General features: G+C 39.9%; 11 non-coding genes across 11 annotated transcripts; all 11 read right to left on the minus strand.

Moving 5' to 3' along the window:
* Positions 1-582: 582 nt before the first annotated feature.
* On the minus strand, positions 583-664 carry TRNAS-UGA (transfer RNA serine (anticodon UGA)). The gene has a single exon. It is a non-coding gene; the product is annotated as a tRNA-Ser (tRNA).
* A 1,079-nt stretch (positions 665-1,743) lies between these two features.
* Positions 1,744-1,825, minus strand: TRNAS-UGA (transfer RNA serine (anticodon UGA)). The gene has a single exon. It is a non-coding gene; the product is annotated as a tRNA-Ser (tRNA).
* A 1,079-nt stretch (positions 1,826-2,904) lies between these two features.
* Positions 2,905-2,986, minus strand: TRNAS-UGA (transfer RNA serine (anticodon UGA)). The gene has a single exon. It is a non-coding gene; the product is annotated as a tRNA-Ser (tRNA).
* Positions 2,987-4,065: 1,079 nt separating this feature from the next.
* Positions 4,066-4,147, minus strand: TRNAS-UGA (transfer RNA serine (anticodon UGA)). The gene has a single exon. It is a non-coding gene; the product is annotated as a tRNA-Ser (tRNA).
* A 1,080-nt stretch (positions 4,148-5,227) lies between these two features.
* On the minus strand, positions 5,228-5,309 carry TRNAS-UGA (transfer RNA serine (anticodon UGA)). The gene has a single exon. It is a non-coding gene; the product is annotated as a tRNA-Ser (tRNA).
* Positions 5,310-14,957: 9,648 nt separating this feature from the next.
* On the minus strand, positions 14,958-15,039 carry TRNAL-UAA (transfer RNA leucine (anticodon UAA)). Its single transcript has one exon. It is a non-coding gene; the product is annotated as a tRNA-Leu (tRNA).
* Positions 15,040-16,120: 1,081 nt separating this feature from the next.
* On the minus strand, positions 16,121-16,202 carry TRNAS-UGA (transfer RNA serine (anticodon UGA)). The gene has a single exon. It is a non-coding gene; the product is annotated as a tRNA-Ser (tRNA).
* A 1,080-nt stretch (positions 16,203-17,282) lies between these two features.
* Positions 17,283-17,364, minus strand: TRNAS-UGA (transfer RNA serine (anticodon UGA)). The gene has a single exon. It is a non-coding gene; the product is annotated as a tRNA-Ser (tRNA).
* Positions 17,365-18,444: 1,080 nt separating this feature from the next.
* Positions 18,445-18,526, minus strand: TRNAS-UGA (transfer RNA serine (anticodon UGA)). Its single transcript has one exon. It is a non-coding gene; the product is annotated as a tRNA-Ser (tRNA).
* Positions 18,527-19,604: 1,078 nt separating this feature from the next.
* Positions 19,605-19,686, minus strand: TRNAS-UGA (transfer RNA serine (anticodon UGA)). The gene has a single exon. It is a non-coding gene; the product is annotated as a tRNA-Ser (tRNA).
* Positions 19,687-20,760: 1,074 nt separating this feature from the next.
* Positions 20,761-20,842, minus strand: TRNAS-UGA (transfer RNA serine (anticodon UGA)). Its single transcript has one exon. It is a non-coding gene; the product is annotated as a tRNA-Ser (tRNA).
* Positions 20,843-20,854: the final 12 nt, after the last annotated feature.

Here is a 20,854-nt window from a genome sequence, read left to right on the forward strand (position 1 = left end):
TTTGAGAACTTATGGTCTATTCCTTAATAAAGTTTGGAATTATAACAACTGACACTGCACAATTAATAGTTTGTTGATTACCAGACATTATTTCTTACCTTTCATTACATCTCTACAGCTGTAAGTCCAGATAGAAAGAATCTGCATGCATAAGTTGCCACTGGGAAACATTTATACAAGGTCACAAGCATGTACATAGAATGCAGGAAGACACTGTCTGAGATTATATGGTTTAAAAAGAAGTCCATTGTAAAACAGGATATATATGTAGGTGAGCTAAGCTGAGATTGAGAACTCAATTCTTAAACATAACATGCTTTGATTCTCTTCATCTTGAATGCATTTCGTTTTTAAACCAGCTTGAAAAGCAAATAGATTTCGAGTCCATCACCTTAACCACTCGGCCACAACTACCTTAATGTTGTTTCACTGACAAGCTGTGTACAAAATCAATGTTTTCCTTTTTTGGTAGCTTTTACAGTAAGTTATACTTTGGGAAATGTAAAAGCTACTTTAGTTTCATGGAAAATAAAGTTATCAAGGACAAATGAGCTTAGCTTTCTAAATGCATAAAAAGCAGTACGTAGCTGGCAGGATTTGAACCTGCGCGGGGAAACCCCAATGAATTTCAAGTCCATCGCCTTAACCACTCGGCCACAACTACCTGACCTCAATTGGATGGTGCTTCTTGGAAATCAAAACATTTTTCCTGTTGGCAGAAATATCTGATACATTTTATTTTAATTTGCTTCAATATTAATATGTAAACTTTGTGAAATATAATAGCTAGTATAGTTTATGTCAAATATAGGTGTCAAGGACTTTTGATCTTGTACTAAATTAATTAGAAATCAGAGCCTTTAACATCACACCATGCCAACACTAGTGCTCATAAAGTGTATTGTACATTTTACGGACATTTTATCAAATAATAATCATTTAAAATATATTAGGTTTTTCATTGGTCTATTCCACAGGTTCTCAAACTCGGTTCTCAGAACCCCACACAGTGCATGTTTTGCAGGTCTCCTCACAGAACCACAAGTAAATAATTAGCTCCACAAGTGGACTTTTTAAAATGTGTCAGTGAGTAATTAATACACCTATGCACCTGCTGGGTTACCTGCAAAACATACACTGTGTGGGGTCCTGAGGACTGAGTTTGAGAACTTATGGTCTATTCCTTAATAAAGTTTGGAATTATAACAACTGACACTGCACAATTAATAGTTTGTTGATTACCAGACATTATTTCTTACCTTTCATTACATCTCTACAGCTGTAAGTCCAGATAGAAAGAATCTGCATGCATAAGTTGCCACTGGGAAACATTTATACAAGGTCACAAGCATGTACATAGAATGCAGGAAGACACTGTCTGAGATTATATGGTTTAAAAAGAAGTCCATTGTAAAACAGGATATATATGTAGGTGAGCTAAGCTGAGATTGAGAACTCAATTCTTAAACATAACATGCTTTGATTCTCTTCATCTTGAATGCATTTCGTTTTTAAACCAGCTTGAAAAGCAAATAGATTTCGAGTCCATCACCTTAACCACTCGGCCACAACTACCTTAATGTTGTTTCACTGACAAGCTGTGTACAAAATCAATGTTTTCCTTTTTTGGTAGCTTTTACAGTAAGTTATACTTTGGGAAATGTAAAAGCTACTTTAGTTTCATGGAAAATAAAGTTATCAAGGACAAATGAGCTTAGCTTTCTACATGCATAAAAAGCAGTATGTAGCTGGCAAGATTTGAACCTGCGCGGAGAAACCCCAATGGATTTCAAGTCCATCGCCTTAACCACTCGGCCACAACTACCTGACTTCAATTGGATGGTGCTACTTGGAAATCAAAACATTTTTCCTGTTGGCAGAAATATCTGATACATTTCATTTTAATTTGCTTCAATATTAATATGTAAACTTTGTGAAATATAATAGCTAGTATAGTTTATGTCAAATATAGGTGTCAAGGACTTTTGATCTTGTACTAAATTAATTAGAAATCAGAGCCTTTAACATCACACCATGCCAACACTAGTGCTCATGAACTGTATTGTACATTTTACGGACATTTTATCAAATAATAATCATTTAAAATATATTAGGTTTTTCATTGGTCTATTCCACAGGTTCTCAAACTCGGTTCTCATAACCCCACACAGCGCATGTTTTGCAGGTCTCCTCGCAGAACCACAAGTAAATAATTAGCTCCACAAGTGGACTTTTTAAAATGTGTCAGTAAGTAATTAATACACCTATGCACCTGCTGGGTTACCTGCAAAACATACACTGTGTGGGGTCCTGAGGACTGAGTTTGAGAACTTATAGTCTATTCCTTAATAAAGTTTGGAATTATAACAAATGACACTGCACAATTAATAGTTTGTTGATTACCAGACATTATTTCTTACCTTTCATTACATCTCTACAGCTGTAAGTCCAGATAGAAAGAATCTGCATGCATAAGTTGCCACTGGGAAACATTTATACAAGGTCACAAGCATGTACATAGAATGCAGGAAGACACTGTCTGAGATTATATGGTTTAAAAAGAAGTCCATTGTAAAACAGGATATATATGTAGGTGAGCTAAGCTGAGATTGAGAACTCAATTCTTAAACATAACATGCTTTTATTCTCTTCATCTTGAATGCATTTCGTTTTTAAACCAGCTTGAAAAGCAAATGGATTTCGAGTCCATCACCTTAACCACTCGGCCACAACTACCTTAATGTTGTTTCACTGACAAGCTGTGTGCAAAATCAATGTTTTCCTTTTTTGGTAGCTTTTACAGTAAGTTATACTTTGGGAAATGTAAAAGCTACTTTAGTTTCATGGAAAATAAAGTTATCAAGGACAAATGAGCTTAGCTTTCTACATGCATAAAAAGCAGTACGTAGCTGGCAGGATTTGAACCTGCGCGGGGAAACCCCAATGAACTTCAAGTCCATCGCCTTAACCACTCGGCCACAACTACCTGACCTCAATTGGATGGTGCTTCTTGGAAATCAAAACATTTTTCCTGTTGGCAGAAATATCTGATACATTTTATTTTAATTTGCTTCAATATTAATATGTAAACTTTGTGAAATATAATAGCTAGTATAGTTTATGTCAAATATAGGTGTCAAGGACTTTTGATCTTGTACTAAATTAATTAGAAATCAGAGCCTTTAACATCACACCATGCCAACACTAGTGCTCATAAAGTGTATTGTACATTTTACGGACATTTTATCAAATAATAATCATTTAAAATATATTAGGTTTTTCATTGGTCTATTCCACAGGTTCTCAAACTCGGTTCTCAGAACCCCACACAGTGCATGTTTTGCAGGTCTCCTCACAGAACCACAAGTAAATAATTAGCTCCACAAGTGGACTTTTTAAAATGTGTCAGTGAGTAATTAATACACCTATGCACCTGCTGGGTTACCTGCAAAACATACACTGTGTGGGGTCCTGAGGACTGAGTTTGAGAACTTATGGTCTATTCCTTAATAAAGTTTGGAATTATAACAACTGACACTGCACAATTAATAGTTTGTTGATTACCAGACATTATTTCTTACCTTTCATTACATCTCTACAGCTGTAAATCCAGATAGAAAGAATCTGCATGCATAAGTTGCCACTGGGAAACATTTATACAAGGTCACAAGCATGTACATAGAATGCAGGAAGACACTGTCTGAGATTATATGGTTTAAAAAGAAGTACATTGTAAAACAGGATATATATGTAGGTGAGCTAAGCTGAGATTGAGAACTCAATTCTTAAACATAACATGCTTTGATTCTCTTCATCTTGAATGCATTTCGTTTTTAAACCAGCTTGAAAAGCAAATGGATTTCGAGTCCATCACCTTAACCACTCGGCCACAACTACCTTAATGTTGTTTCACTGACAAGCTGTGTGCAAAATCAATGTTTTCCTTTTTTGGTAGCTTTTACAGTAAGTTATACTTTGGGAAATGTAAAAGCTACTTTAGTTTCATGGAAAATAAAGTTATCAAGGACAAATGAGCTTAGCTTTCTACATGCATAAAAAGCAGTACGTAGCTGGCAGGATTTGAACCTGCGCGGGGAAACCCCAATGGATTTCAAGTCCATCGCCTTAACCACTCGGCCACAACTACCTGACTTCAATTGGATGGTGCTACTTGGAAATCAAAACATTTTTCCTGTTGGCAGAAATATCTGATACATTTTATTTTAATTTGCTTCAATATTAATATGTAAACTTTGTGAAATATAATAGCTAGTATAGTGTAATGTCAAATATAGGTGTCAAGGACTTTTGATCTTGTACTAAATTAATTAGAAATCAGAGCCTTTAACATCACACCATGCCAACACTAGTGCTCATGAACTGTATTGTACATTTTACGGACATTTTATCAAATAATAATCATTTAAAATATATTAGGTTTTTCATTGGTCTATTCCACAGGTTCTCAAACTCGGTTCTCATAACCCCACACAGCGCATGTTTTGCAGGTCTCCTCGCAGAACCACAAGTAAATAATTAGCTCCACAAGTGGACTTTTTAAAATGTGTCAGTGAGTAATTAATACACCTATGCACCTGCTGGGTTACCTGCAAAACATACACTGTGTGGGGTCCTGAGGACTGAGTTTGAGAACTTATGGTCTATTCCTTAATAAAGTTTGGAATTATAACAACTGACACTGCACAATTAATAGTTTGTTGATTACCAGACATTATTTCTTACCTTTCATTACATCTCTACAGCTGTAAGTCCAGATAGAAAGAATCTGCATGCATAAGTTGCCACTGGGAAACATTTATACAAGGTCACAAGCATGTACATAGAATGCAGGAAGACACTGTCTGAGATTATATGGTTTAAAAAGAAGTCCATTGTAAAACAGGATATATATGTAGGTGAGCTAAGCTGAGATTGAGAACTCAATTCTTAAACATAACATGCTTTTATTCTCTTCATCTTGAATGCATTTCGTTTTTAAACCAGCTTGAAAAGCAAATGGATTTCGAGTCCATCACCTTAACCACTCGGCCACAACTACCTTAATGTTGTATCACTGACAAGCTGTGTACAAAATCAATGTTTTCCTTTTTTGGTAGCTTTTACAGTAAGTTATACTTTGGGAAATGTAAAAGCTACTTTAGTTTCATGGAAAATAAAGTTATCAAGGACAAATGAGCTTAGCTTTCTACAGGCATAAAAAGCAGTACGTAGCTGGCAGGATTTGAACCTGCGCGGGAAAACCCCAATTGATTTCAAGTCCATCACCTTAACCACTCGGCCACAACTACCTGACATCAATTGGATGGTGCTACTTGGAAATCAAAACATTTTTCCTGTTGGCAGAAATATCTGATACATTTTATTTTTATTTGCTTCAATATTAATATGTAAACTTTGTGAAATATAATAGCTAGTATAGTTTAATGTCAAATATAGGTGTCAAGGACTTTTGATCTTGTACTAAATTAATTAGAAATCAGAGCCTTTAACATCACACCATGCCAACACTAGTGCTCATGAACTGTATTGTACATTTTACGGACATTTTATCAAATAATAATCATTTAAAATATATTAGGTTTTTCATTGGTCTATTCCACAGGTTCTCAAACTCGGTTCTCAGAACCCCACACAGTGCATGTTTTGCAGGTCTCCTCGCAGAACCACAAGTAAATAATTAGCTCCACAAGTGGACTTTTTAAAATGTGTCAGTGAGTAATTAATACACCTATGCACCTGCTGGGTTACCTGCAAAACATACACTGTGTGGGGTCCTGAGGACTGAGTTTGAGAACTTATGGTCTATTCCTTAATAAAGTTTGGAATTATAACAACTGACACTGCACAATTAATAGTTTGTTGATTACCAGACATTATTTCTTACCTTTCATTACATCTCTACAGCTGTAAGTCCAGATAGAAAGAATCTGCATGCATAAGTTGCCACTGGGAAACATTTATACAAGGTCACAAGCATGTACATAGAATGCAGGAAGACACTGTCTGAGATTATATGGTTTAAAAAGAAGTCCATTGTAAAACAGGATTTATATGTAGGTGAGCTAAGCTGAGATTGAGAACTCAATTCTTAAACATAACATGCTTTGATTCTCTTCATCTTGAATGCATTTCGTTTTTAAACCAGCTTGAAAAGCAAATGGATTTCGAGTCCATCACCTTAACCACTCGGCCACAACTACCTTAATGTTGTTTCACTGACAAGCTGTGTGCAAAATCAATGTTTTCCTTTTTTTGGTAGCTTTTACAGTAAGTTATACTTTGGGAAATGTAAAAGCTACTTTAGTTTCATGGAAAATAAAGTTATCAAGGACAAATGAGCTTAGCTTTCTACATGCATAAAAAGTAGAGATGAGCGGGTTCGGTTCCTCGGAATCCGAACCCCCCCGAACTTTACGCTTTTTACATGGGTCCGAGGCAGACTCGGATCTTCCCGCCTTGCTCGGCTAACCCGAGCGCGCCCGAACGTCATCATCCCGCTGTCGGATTCTCGCGAGGCTCGTATTCTATCGCGAGACTCGGATTCTATATATGGAGCCGCGTGTCGCCGCCATTTTCACACGTGCATTGAGATTGATAGGGAGAGGACGTGGCTGGAGTCCTCTCCGTTTAGATAGAGAGTGAGACACTTGATTTACTGGAGCATTAGGAGTACTCAGAGAGTGCAGAGTTTTGCTGATAGTTATACTAGTGGTGACCACCAGTTTTATTTATTATTTAATATAATCCGTTCTCTGCCTGAAAAAAACGATACACAGTCACATACCATATCTGTGCTCAGCCTCAGTGTGCTGCATGATAATATCATCTATGTATATCTGACTGTGCTGAGTAGTGCTCACTGCTCACACAGCTTAATTGTGGGGGAGACTGGGGAGCAGTTATAGCAGGAGTACATATTTAACAGTGCACACTTTTGCTGCCAGAGTGCCAGTGTGACTGACCAGCAGTGACCACCAGTATATTGTCTGCCTGAAAAAGTTAAACACTCGTGTGGTGTTTTTTTTTATTATTCTATAAACGCATTCTGCTGACAGTGTCATGCAGGTCCGTCATTCATTATATTTCTATCTTCTTCATACTAGTAGTTTAGGAGTCTGCAGTGCTGACAGTGTCCAGCAGGTCCGTCATTATACAATATATACCTGTCCTGCAGTAGTGATATATATATATTTTTTATATCATTATCATCCAGTCTATACTAGCAGACGCAGTACGGTAGTCCACGGCTGTAGCTACCTCTGTGTCGGCAGTCGCTCATCCATAATTGTATACCTACCTGTGGTGTTTTGTTTTTTTTCTATCTTCTTCATACTAGTAGTTTAGGAGTCTGCAGTGCTGACAGTGTCCAGCAGGTCCGTCATTATACAATATATACCTGTCCTGCAGTAGTGATATATATATTTTTTTTATATAATTATCATCCAGTCTATACTAGCAGACGCAGTACGGTAGTCCACGGCTGTAGCTACCTCTGTGTCGGCAGTCGCTCGTCCATAATTGTATACCTACCTGTGGTGTTTTTTTTTTTCTATCTTCTTCATACTAGTAGTTTAGGAGTCTGCAGTGCTGACAGTGTCCAGCAGGTCCGTCATTATACAATATATACCTGTCCTGCAGTAGTGATATATATATATTTTTTATATCATTATCATCCAGTCTATACTAGCAGACGCAGTACGGTAGTCCACGGCTGTAGCTACCTCTGTGTCGGCAGTCGCTCGTCCATAATTGTATACCTACCTGTGGTGGTTTTTTTTTTTCCATCTTCTTCATACTAGTAGTTTAGGAGTCTGCAGTGCTGACAGTGTCCAGCAGGTCCGTCATTATACAATATATACCTGTCCTGCAGTAGTGATATATATATATTTTTTATATCATTATCATCCAGTCTATACTAGCAGACGCAGTACGGTAGTCCACGGCTGTAGCTACCTCTGTGTCGGCAGTCGCTCGTCCATAATTGTATACCTACCTGTGGTGGTTTTTTTTTCTACCTTCTTCATACTAGTAGTTTAGGAGTCTGCAGTGCTGACAGTGTCCAGCAGGTCCATCATTATACAATATATACCTGTCCTGCAGTAGTGATATATATATATTTTTTATATCATTATCATCCAGTCTATACTAGCAGACGCAGTACGGTAGTCCACGGCTGTATCTACCTCGGTGTCGGCAGTCGCTCGTCATCCATAAGTATACTAGTATCCATCCATCTCCATTGTGTACCTGAGGTGCCTTTTAGTTGTGCCTATTAAAATATGGAGAACAAAAATGTTGAGGTTCCAAAAATAGGGAAAGATCAAGATCCACTTCCACCTCGTGCTGAAGCTGCTGCCACTAGTCATGGCCGAGACGATGAAATGCCATCAACGTCGTCTGCCAAGGCCGATGCCCAATGTCATAGTACAGAGCATGTAAAATCCAAAACACAAAATATCAGTAAAAAAAGGACTCAAAAATCTAAAATAAAATCGTCGGAGGAGAAGTGTAAACTTGCCAATATGCCATTTACCACACGGAGTGGCAAGGAACGGCTGAGGCCCTGGCCTATGTTCATGGCTAGTGATTCAGCTTCACATGAGGATGGAAGCACTCAGCCTCTCGCTAGAAAAATGAAAAGACTTAAGCTGGCAAAAGCACAGCAAAGAACTGTGCGTTCTTCGAAATCACAAATCCACAAGGAGAGTCCAATTGTGTCGGTTGCGATGCCTGACCTTCCCAACACTGGACGTGAAGAGCATGCGCCTTCCACCATTTGCACGCCCCCTGCAAGTGCTGGAAGGAGCACCCGCAGTCCAGTTCCTGATAGTCAGATTGAAGATGTCAGTGTTGAAGTACACCAGGATGAGGAGGATATGGGTGTTGCTGGCGCTGGGGAGGAAATTGACTAGGAGGATTCTGATGGTGAGGTGGTTTGTTTAAGTCAGGCACCCGGGGAGACACCTGTTGTCCGTGGGAGGAATATGGCCATTGACATGCCTGGTGAAAATACAAAAAAAATCAGCTCTTCAGTGTGGAAGTATTTCAACAGAAATGCGGACAACATTTGTCAAGCCGTGTGTTGCCTTTGTCAAGCTGTAATAAGTAGGGGTAAGGACGTTAACCACCTCGGAACATCCTCCCTTATACGTCACCTGCAGCGCATTCATCATAAGTCAGTGACAAGTTCAAAAACTTTGGGCGACAGCGGAAGCAGTCCACTGACCAGTAAATCCCTTCCTCTTGTAACCAAGCTCACGCAAACCACCCCACCAACTCCCTCAGTGTCAATTTCCTCCTTCCCCAGGAATGCCAATAGTCCTGCAGGCCATGTCACTGGCAATTCTGACGAGTCCTCTCCTGCCTGGGATTCCTCCGATGCATCCTTGCGTGTAACGCCTACTGCTGCTGGCGCTGCTGTTGTTGCTGCTGGGAGTCGATGGTCATCCCAGAGGGGAAGTCGTAAGACCACTTTTACTACTTCCACCAAGCAATTGACTGTCCAACAGTCCTTTGCGAGGAAGATGAAATATCAGAAGAATCAGAATCAGAATCAGCTTTATTGGCCAGGTGTACTCACGTACACTAGGAATTCTTTGTGGTACAATGCATCGCCAAGCAGCAACATGAAGGGGGAATACATAGCATACGAAGGGGGAAGAACATAGCATACATTACACACATTACACGTATGAGTTGATACTGCACATTGCAACTGTACAATAGACTCAACATATTAGACATATTATACATGTAGGACTAAACACAAAGGCTGCTTGGCAGAGCAGCACCGAGGCAGCCATCCGCGGCGCCAACTAGAACTCAAACAATGCACATAATACAGAAGATTTAAGTATTACATCAAAAGATAAACCACACAGACAATAAAGACAGAAAGCATAATGCAGGGTTGGTGTAAGCATTTTGGGTAATAACCTCCAGGGGTTGTGTATTCCACCCTCACAAGGTACCAGGTGCGGCAGCCATCTTAAGCGCTCTGCGTAGGATTACCCAGGGTGGAATAGTCCACCCCTAGAAGAGAACACAAAATGGGGAGATTGCAGAGTCCTTAGGTTCAGAGTAGGGTTCCAGTAAAACCATCAGGTCCATGTATTTTTCATCCCATCCACAAGTTTACCAGATAAGGCAGCCATGTTGGGCGCACTACGAAGGTTACACAGTGGGAGATGAGCCATACAAGGGCCAAATGCATTCACGAGAAAACTGACACGAGTGTAGGAGTATGCTATACCCTGCATGGAAAGATCAAATGAAGCACACCCTGCCCATGGAGGAACCATCCGAGGCAGCCATGTGAGGCGCACTGTGTAGGTTACTGCTGGCAGGGTGTGCAACCAATGGAGGTACACATTACAGGAATAGCACACAGTGGGGGGAAAGTACCCTGTAAGAAGAAAGAAAAGAAGACACATTTGCAGGAAAACATTAATTTGTGAAAATGATAAATGTCCTGGTCTCATGAGAGCAGTGCGGGTGTGTGTGAGAGTGTGGGGAGCAGTGCGGGTGGGTGTAAGAATGTGGAGTGCACACTAATGTCCAATGGAACTGACCCAGCAAAATCTGGTCTTGATGCGCACGCCCCTCAGTTCCCTGCTCAGCTTGAGGGGTAGTCTTGGGGGCAGTCATGATGTTCTTGGACAGAGAAGTAGTAGGCATTGGTCCTGGTGTTCTCAAGGCAGAGGTGAGGAGAGGCCACATGATGGTCCCGAGTTGCAGTGTTTGGGGAAATTGTATTATTCGAGATTTTAGCGTAGTCCAAATCCAGTTCAAACTCCGGTTCTAACTCCATTCTTAAATCATATTCTTAACAATTGCATTCTTCACAATTGCAAGCAGGCCAAGTCCTGACTGCAGGCCTTGATAATATTGCTCTTAAATGCTCCAACTATATCAGCTGGCAAAGGGGGAGGTATGCAATCAGAAGTTCAGCTAATTAACAGAGGTTATTTCGCATTGAAGAAGGATCACAGACATTTGCAGACAAACTTCCTTGGGGTGTGAAAAGTGTAGCCAGAGAGAGATGAGAGACTCAGATATACAAGCATGAAGATGGTGTTTTTACCTGTGAAGAGAGGAGAAATGGTTTTCAGTTCCGGTTCTAACTCCATTCTTAAATCATATTCTTAACAATTGCATTCTTCACAATTGCAAGCAGGCCAAGTCCTGACTGCAGGCCTTGATAATATTGCTCTTAAATGCTCCAACTATATCAGCTGGCAAAGGGGGAGGTATGCAATCAGAAGTTCAGCTAATTAACAGAGGTTATTTTGCATTGAAGAAGGATCACAGCCATTTGCAGACAAACTTCCTTGGGGTGTGAAAAGTGTAGCCAGAGAGAGATGAGAGACTCAGATATACAAGCATGAAGATGGTGTTTTTACCTGTGAAGAGAGGAGAAATGGTTTTCAGTTCCGGTTCTAACTCCATTCTTAAATCATATTCTTAACAATTGCATTCTTCACAATTGCAAGCAAGCCAAGTCCTGACTGCAGGCCTTGATAATATTGCTCTTAAATGCTCCAACTATATCAGCTGGCAAAGGGGGAGGTATGCAATCAGAAGTTCAGCTAATTAACAGAGGTTATTTTGCATTGAAGAAGGATCACAGACATTTGCAGACAAACTTCCTTGGGGTGTGAAAAGTGTAGCCAGAGAGAGATGAGAGACTCAGATATACAAGCATGAAGATGGTGTTTTTACCTGTGAAGAGAGGAGAAATGGTTTTCAGTTCCGGTTCTAACTCCATTCTTAAATCATATTCTTAACAATTGCATTCTTCACAATTGCAAGTAGTCATCCTGCTCCAAAGCGGATAACTGAGGCCTTGGCATCCTGGGCGGTGAGAAACGTGGTTCCGGTATCCATCATTACTGCAGAGGCAACTAGAGACTTGTTGGAGGTACTGTGTCCCCGGTACCAAATACCATCTAGGTTCCATTTCTCTAGGCAGGCGATACCGAAAATGTACACAGACCTCAGAAAAAGACTCACCAGTGTCCTAAAAAATGCAGTTGTACCCAATGTCCACTTAACCACGGACATGTGGACAAGTGGAGCAGGGCAGACTCAGGACTATATGACTGTGACAGCCCACTGGGTAGATGTATGGACTCCCGCCGCAAGAACAGCAGCGGCGGCACCAGTAGCAGCATCTCGCAAACGCCAACTCTTTCCTAGGCAGGCTACGCTTTGTATCACCGCTTTTCAGAATAAGCACACAGCTAAAAACCTCTTACGGCAACTGAGGAAGATCATCGCAGAATGGCTTACCCCAATTGGACTCTCCTGTGGATTTGTGGCATCGGACAATGCCAGCAATATTGTGTGTGCATTAAATCTGGGCAAATTCCAGCACGTCCCATGTTTTGCACATACCTTGAATTTGGTGGTGCAGAATTATTTAAAAAACGAGAGGGGCGTGCAAGAGATGCTGTCGGTGGCCAGAAGAATTGCGGGACACTTTCGGCGTACAGGCACCACGTACAGAAGACTGGAGCAACACCAAAAACGCCTGAACCTGCCCTGCCATCATCTGAAGCAAGAAGTGGTAACGAGGTGGAATTCAACCCTCTATATGCTTCAGAGGTTGGAGGAGCAGCAAAAGGCCATTCAAGCCTATACAACTGAGCACGATATAGGAGGTGGAATGCACCTGTCTCAAGCGCAGTGGAGAATGATTTCAATGTTGTGCAAGGTTCTGCAACCTTTTGAACTTGCCACACGTGAAGTCAGTTCAGACACTGCCAGCCTGAGTCAGGTCATTCCCCTCATCAGGCTTTTGCAGAAGAAGCTGGAGACATTGAAGGAGGAGCTAACACAGAGCGATTCCGCTAGGCATGTGGGACTTGTGGATGGAGCCCTTAATCCGCTTAACAAGGATTCACGGGTGGTCAATCTGTTGAAATCAGAGCACTACATTTTGGCCACCGTGCTCGATCCTAGATTTAAAACCTACCTTGGATCTCTCTTTCCGGCAGACACAAGTCTGCAGGGGTTCAAAGAACTGCTGGTGAGAAAATTGTCAAGTCAAGTGGAACGCGACCTGTCAACATCTCCTCCTTCACATTCTCCCGCAACTGGGGTTGCGAGGAAAAGGCTCAGAATTCCGAGCCCACCCACTGGCGGTGATGCAGGGCAGTCTGGAGCGACTGCTGATGCTGACATCTGGTCCGGACTGAAGGACCTGACAACGATTACGAACATGTCGTCTACTGTCACTGCATATGATTCTCTCCCCATTGAAAGAACGGTGGAGGATTATATGAGTGACCGCATCCAAGTAGGCACGTCAGACAGTCCGTACTTATACTGGCAGGAAAAAGAGGCAATTTGGAGGCCCTTGCACAAACTGGCTTTATTCTACCTAAGTTGCCCTCCCACAAGTGTGTACTCCGAAAGAGTGTTTAGTGCCGCCGCTCACCTTGTCAGCAATCGGCGTACGAGGTTACATCCAGAAAATGTGGAGAAGATGATGTTCATTAAAATGAATTATAATTAATTCCTCCGTGGAGACATTCACCAGCAGCAATTGCCTCCACAAAGTACACAGGGAGCTGAGATGGTGGATTCCAGTGGGGACGAATTGATAATCTGTGAGGAGGGGGATGTACACGGTGATATATCGGAGGATGATGATGAGGTGGACATCTTGCCTCTGTAGAGCCAGTTTGTGCAAGGAGAGATTAATTGCTTCTTTTTTGGTGGGGGTCCAAACCAACCCGTCATTTCAGTCACAGTCGTGTGGCAGACCCTGTCACTGAAATGATGGGTTGGTTAAAGTGTGCATGTCCTGTTTATACAACATAAGGGTGGGTGGGAGGGCCCAAGGACAATTCCATCTTGCACCTCTTTTTTCTTTCATTTTTCTTTGCGTCATGTGCTGTTTGGGGAGTGTTTTTTGGAAGGGCCAGCCTGCGTGACACTGCAGTGCCACTCCTAGATGGGCCAGGTGTTTGTGTCGGCCACTAGGGTCGCTTAGCTTACTCACACAGCTACCTCATTGCGCCTCTTTTTTTCTTTGCGTCATGTGCTGTTTGGGGAGTGTTTTTTGGAAGGGCCATCCTGCCTGACACTGCAGTGCCACTCCTAGATGGGCCAGGTGTTTGTGTCGGCCACTTGGGTCGCTGAGCTTAGTCACACAGCTACCTCATTGCGCCTCTTTTTTTCTTTGCGTCATGTGCTGTTTGGGGAGTGTTTTTTTGGAAGGGCCATCCTGCGTGACACTGCAGTGCCACTCCTAGATGGGCCAGGTGTTTGTGTCGGCCACTAGGGTCGCTTAGCTTACTCACACAGCTACCTCATTGCGCCTCTTTTTTTTCTTCTTTGCGTCATGTGCTGTTTGGGGAGTATTTTTTGGATGGGCCATCCTGCCTGACACTGCAGTGCCACTCCTAGATGGGCCAGGTGTTTGTGTCGGCCACTTGGGTCGCTGAGCTTAGTCACACAGCTACCTCATTGCGCCTCTTTTTTTATTTGCGTCATGTGCTGTTTGGGGAGTGTTTTTTGGAAGGGCCATCCTGCGTAACACTGCAGTGCCACTCCTAGATGGGCCAGGTGTTTGTGTCGGCCACTTGGGTCGCTGAGCTTAGTCATCCAGCGACCTCGGTGCAAATTTTAGGACTAAAAATAATATTGTGAGGTGTTCAGAATAGACTGAAAATGAGAGGAAATTATGGTTATTGAGGTTAATAATACTTTGGGATCAAAATGACCCCCAAATTCTATGATTTAAGCTGTTTTTGAGGGTTTTTTGAAAAAAACACCCGAATCCAAAACACACCCGAATCCGACAAAAAAAATTCGGTGAGGTTTTGCCAAAACGCGTTTGAACCCAAAACACGGCCGCGGAACCGAACCCAAAACCAAAACACAAAACCCGAAAAATTTCCGGTGCACATCTCTAATAAAAAGCAGTACGTAGCTGGCAGGATTTGAACCTGCGCGGGGAAACCCCAATGGATTTTAAGTCCATCACCTTAACCACTCGGCTACAACTACCTGACCTCAATTAGATGGTGCTACTTGGAAATCAAAACATTTTTCCTGTTGGCAGAAATATCTGATACATTTTATTTTAATTTGCTTTAATATTAATATGTAAACTTTGTGAAATATAATAGCTAGTATAGTTTAATATCAAATATAGGTGTCAAGGACTTTTGATCTTGTACTAAATTAATTAGAAATCAGAGCCTTTAACATCACACCATGCCAACAATAGTGCTCATGAACTGTATTGTACATTTTACGGACATTTTATCAAATAATAATAATTTAAAATATATTAGGTTTTTCATTGGTCTATTCCACAGGTTCTCAAACTCGGTTCTCAGAACCCCACACAGTGCATGTTTTGCAGGTCTCCTCGCAGAACCACAAGTAAATAATTAGCTCCACAAGTGGACTTTTTAAAATGTGTCAGTGAGTAATTAATACACCTATGCACCTGCTGGGTTACCTGCAAAACATACACTGTGTGGGGTCCTGAGAACTGAGTTTGAGAACTTATGGTCTATTCCTTAATAAAGTTTGGAATTATAACAACTGACACTGCACATTTAATAGTTTGTTGATTACCAGACATTATTTCTTACCTTTCATTACATCTCTACAGCTGTAAGTCCAGATAGAAAGAATCTGCATGCATAAGTTGCCACTGGGAAACATTTATACAAGGTCACAAGCATGTACATAGAATGCAGGAAGACACTGTCTGAGATTATATGGTTTAAAAAGAAGTCCATTGTAAAACAGGATATATATGTAGGTGAGCTAAGCTGAGATTGAGAACTCAATTCTTAAACATAACATGCTTTGATTCTCTTCATCTTGAATGCATTTCGTTTTTAAACCAGCTTGAAAAGCAAATGGATTTCGAGTCCATCACCTTAACCAGTCGGCCACAACTACCTTAATGTTGTTTCACTGACAAGCTGTGTGCAAAATCAATGTTTTCCTTTTTTGGTAGCTTTTACAGTAAATTATACTTTGGGAAATGTAAAAGCTACTTTAGTTTTTATGGAAAATAAAGTTATCAAGGACAAATGAGCTTAGCTTTCTACATGCATAAAAAGCAGTACGTAGCTGGCAGGATTTGAATCTGCGCGGGGAAACCCCAATGGATTTCAAGTCCATCGCCTTAACCACTCGGCCACAACTACCTGACCTCAATTGGATGGTGCTACTTGGAAATCAAATCATATTTCCTGTTGGCAGAAATATCTGATACATTTTATTTTAATTTGCTTCAATATTAATATGTAAACTTTGTGAAATATAATAGCTAGTATAGTTTAATATCAAATATAGGTGTCAAGGACTTTTGATCTTGTACTAAATTAATTAGAAATCAGAGACTTTTACATCACACCATGCCAACAATAGTGCTCATGAACTGTATTGTACATTTTACGGACATTTTATCAAATAATAATAATTTAAAATATATTAGGTTTTTCATTGGTCTATTCCACAGGTTCTCAAACTCGGTTCTCAGAACCCCACACAGTGCATGTTTTGCAGGTCTCCTCGCAGAACCACAAGTAAATAATTAGCTCCACAAGTGGACTTTTTAAAATGTGTCAGTGAGTAATTAATACACCTATGCACCTGCTGGGTTACCTGCAAAACATACACTGTGTGGGGTCCTGAGGACTGAGTTTGAGAACTTATGGTCTATTCCTTAATAAAGTTTGGAATTATAACAACTGACACAGCGCATTTAATAGTTTGTTGATTACCAGACATTATTTCTTACCTTTCATTACATCTCTACAGCTGTAAGTCCAGATAGAAAGAATCTGCATGCATAAGTTGCCACTGGGAAACATTTATACAAGGTCACAAGCATGTACATAGAATGCAGGAAGACACTGTCTGAGATTATATGGTTTAAAAAGAAGTCCATTGAAAACAGGATATATATGTAGGTGAGCTAAGCTGAGATTGAGAACTCAATTCTTAAACATAACATGCTTTGATTCTCTTCATCTTGAATGCATTTCGTTTTTAAACCAGCTTGAAAAGCAAATGGATTTCGAGTCCATCACCTTAACCAGTCGGCCACAACTACCTTAATGTTGTTTCACTGACAAGCTGTGTGCAAAATCAATGTTTTCCTTTTTTGGTAGCTTTTACAGTAAGTTAAACTTTGGGAAATGTAAAAGCTACTTTAGTTTTTATGGAAAATAAAGTTATCAAGGACAAATGAGCTTAGCTTTCTACATGCATAAAAAGCAGTACGTAGCTGGCAGGATTTGAATCTGCGCGGGGAAACCCCAATGGATTTCAAGTCCATCGCCTTAACCACTCAGCCACAACTACCTGACCTCAATTGGATGGTGCTACTTGGAAATCAAAACATTTTTCCTGTTGGCAGAAATATCTGATACATTTTATTTTAATTAGCTTCAATATTAATATGTAAACTTTGTGAAATATAATAGCTAGTATAGTTTAATGTCAAATATAGGTGTCAAGGACTTTTGATCTTGTACTAAATTAATTAGAAATCAGAGCCTTTAACATCACACCATGCCAACACTAGTGCTCATGAACTGTATTGTTCATTTTACGGACATTTTATCAAATAATAATCATTTAAAATATATTAGATTTTTCGTTGGTCTATTCCACAGGTTCTCAGACTCGGTCCTCAGAACCCCACACAGTGCATGTTTTGCAGGTCTCCTCGCAGAACCACAAGTAAATAATTAGCTCCACAAGTGGACTTTTTAAAATGTGTCAGTGAGTAATTAATACACCTATGCACCTGCTGGGTTACCTGCAAAACATACACTGTGTGGGGTCCTGAGGACTGAGTTTGAGAACTTATGGTCTATTCCTTAATAAAGTTTGGAATTATAACAACTGACACTGCACAATTAATAGTTTGTTGATTACCAGACATTATTTCTTACCTTTCATTACATCTCTACAGCTGTAAGTCCAGATAGAAAGAATCTGCATGCATAAGTTGCCACTGGGAAACATTTATACAAGGTCACAAGCATGTACATAGAATGCAGGAAGACACTGTCTGAGATTATATGGTTTAAAAAGAAGTCCATTGTAAAACAGGATATATATGTAGGTGAGCTAAGCTGAGATTGATAACTCAATTCTTAAACATAACATGCTTTGATTCTCTTCATCTTGAATGCATTTCGTTTTTAAACCAGCTTGAAAAGCAAATGGATTTCGAGTCCATCACCTTAACCACTCGGCCACAACTACCTTAATGTTGTTTCACTAACAAGCTGTGTGCAAAATCAATGTTTTCCTTTTTTGGTAGCTTCTACAGTAAGTTAAACTTTGGGAAATGTAAAAGCTACTTTAGTTTCATGGAAAATAAAGTTATCAAGGACAAATGAGCTTAGCTTTCTACATGCATAAAAAGCAGTACGTAGCTGGCAGGATTTGAACCTGCGCGGGGAAACGCCAAGAGATTTCAAGTCCATCGCCTTAACCACTTAGCCACAACTACTTACCTCAATTGGATGGTGCTACTGGGAAATCAAAACATTATTCCTGTTGGCAGAAATATCTGATACATTTTATTTTAATTTGCTTCAATATTAATATGTAAATTTTGTGAAATATAATAGCTAGTATAGTTTAATGTCAAATATAGGTGTCAAGGACTTTTGATCTTGTACTAAATTAATTAGAAATCAGAGCCTTTAACATCACACCATGCCAACACTAGCGCTCATGAACTGTATTGTGCATTTTACAGACATTTTATCAAATAATAATAATTTAAAATATATTAGGTTTTTCATTGGTCTATTCCACAGGTTCTCAAACTCGGTTCTCAGAACCCCACACAGTGCATGTTTTGCAGGTCTCCTCGCAGAACCACAAGTAAATAATTAGCTCCACAAGTGGACTTTTTAAAATCTGTCAGTGAGTAATTAATACACCTATGCACCTGCTGGGTTACCTGCAAAATATACACTGTGTGGGACCTGAGGACTGAGTTTGAGAACTTATGGTCTATTCCTTATTAAAGTTTGGAATTATAACAACTGACACTGCACAATTAATAGTTTGTTGATTACCAGACATTATGTCTTACCTTTCATTACATCTCTACAGCTGTAAGTCCAGATAGAAAGAATCTGCATGCATAAGTTGCCACTGGGAAACATTTATACAAGGTCACAAGCATGTACATAGAATGCAGGAAGACACTGTCTGAGATTATATGGTTTAAAAAGAAGTCCATTGTAAAACAGGATATATATGTAGGTGAGCTAAGCTGAGATTGAGAACTCAATTCTTAAACATAACATGCTTTGATTCTCTTCATCTTGAATGCATTTCGTTTTTAAACCAGCTTGAAAAGCAAATGGATTTTGAGTCCATCACCTTAACCACTCGGCCACAACTACCTTAATGTTGTTTCACTGACAAGCTGTGTGCAAAATCAATGTTTTCCTTTTTTGGTAGCTTTTACAGTAAGTTAAACTTTGGGAAATGTAAAAGCTACTTTAGTTTCATGGAAAATAAAGTTATCAAGGACAAATGAGCTTAGCTTTCTACATGCATAAAAAGCAGTACGTAGCTGGCAGGATTTGAACCTGCGCGGGGAAACCCCAATGGATTTCAAGTCCATCGCCTTAACCACTCGGCCACAACTACCTGACCTCAATTGGATGGTGCTACTTGGAAATCAAAACAGTTTTCCTGTTGGCAGAAATATCTGATACATTTTATTTTAATTTGCTTCAATATTAATATGTAAACTTTGTGAAATATAATAGCTAGTATAGTTTAATGTCAAATATAGGTGTCAAGGACTTTTGATCTTGTACTAAATTAATTAGAAATCAGAGCCTTTAACATCACACCATGCCAACACTAGTGCTTATGAACTGTATTGTACATTTTACGGACATTTTATCAAATAATAATCATTTAAAATATATTAGGTTTTTCATTGGTCTATTCCACAGGTTCTCAAACTCGGTTCTCAGAACCCAACACAGTGCATGTTTTGCAGGTCTCCTCGCAGAACCACAAGTAAATAATTAGCTCCACAAGTGGACTTTTTAAAATGTGTCAGTGAGTAATTAATACACCTATGCACCTGCTGGGTTACCTGCAAAACATACACTGTGTGGGGTCCTGAGGACTGAGTTTGAGAACTTATGGTCTATTCCTTAATAAAGTTTGGAATTATAACAACTGACACTGCACAATTAATAGTTTGTTGATTACCAGACATTATTTCTTACCTTTCATTACATCTCTACAGCTGTAAGTCCAGATAGAAAGAATCTGCATGCACAAGTTGCCACTGGGAAACATTTATACAAGGTCACAAGCATGTACATAGAATGCAGAAAGACACTGTCTGAGATTATATGGTTTAAAAAGAAGTCCATTGTAAAACAGGATATATATGTAGGTGAGCTAAGCTGAGATTGATAACTCAATTCTTAAACATAACATGCTTTGATTCTCTTCATCTTGAATGCATTTCGTTTTTAAACCAGCTTGAAAAGCAAATGGATTTCGAGTCCATCACCTTAACCACTCGGCCACAACAACCTTAATGTTGTTTCACTGACAAGCTGTGTGCAAAATCAATGTTTTCCTTTTTTGGTAGCTTTTACAGTAAGTTAAACTTTGGGAAATGTAAAAGCTACTTTAGTTTCATGGAAAATAAAGTTATCAAGGACAAATGAGCTTAATGATGCATAAAAAGCAGTACGCAGCTGGTAGGATTTGAACCTGCGCGGGGAAACCCCAATGGATTTCAAGTCCATCGCCTTAACCACTCAGCCACAACTACCTGACCTCAATT

This window comes from Pseudophryne corroboree, chromosome 11 (genome assembly GCF_028390025.1).
Source record: "Pseudophryne corroboree isolate aPseCor3 chromosome 11, aPseCor3.hap2, whole genome shotgun sequence".
NCBI lineage: Eukaryota > Metazoa > Chordata > Amphibia > Anura > Myobatrachidae > Pseudophryne > Pseudophryne corroboree.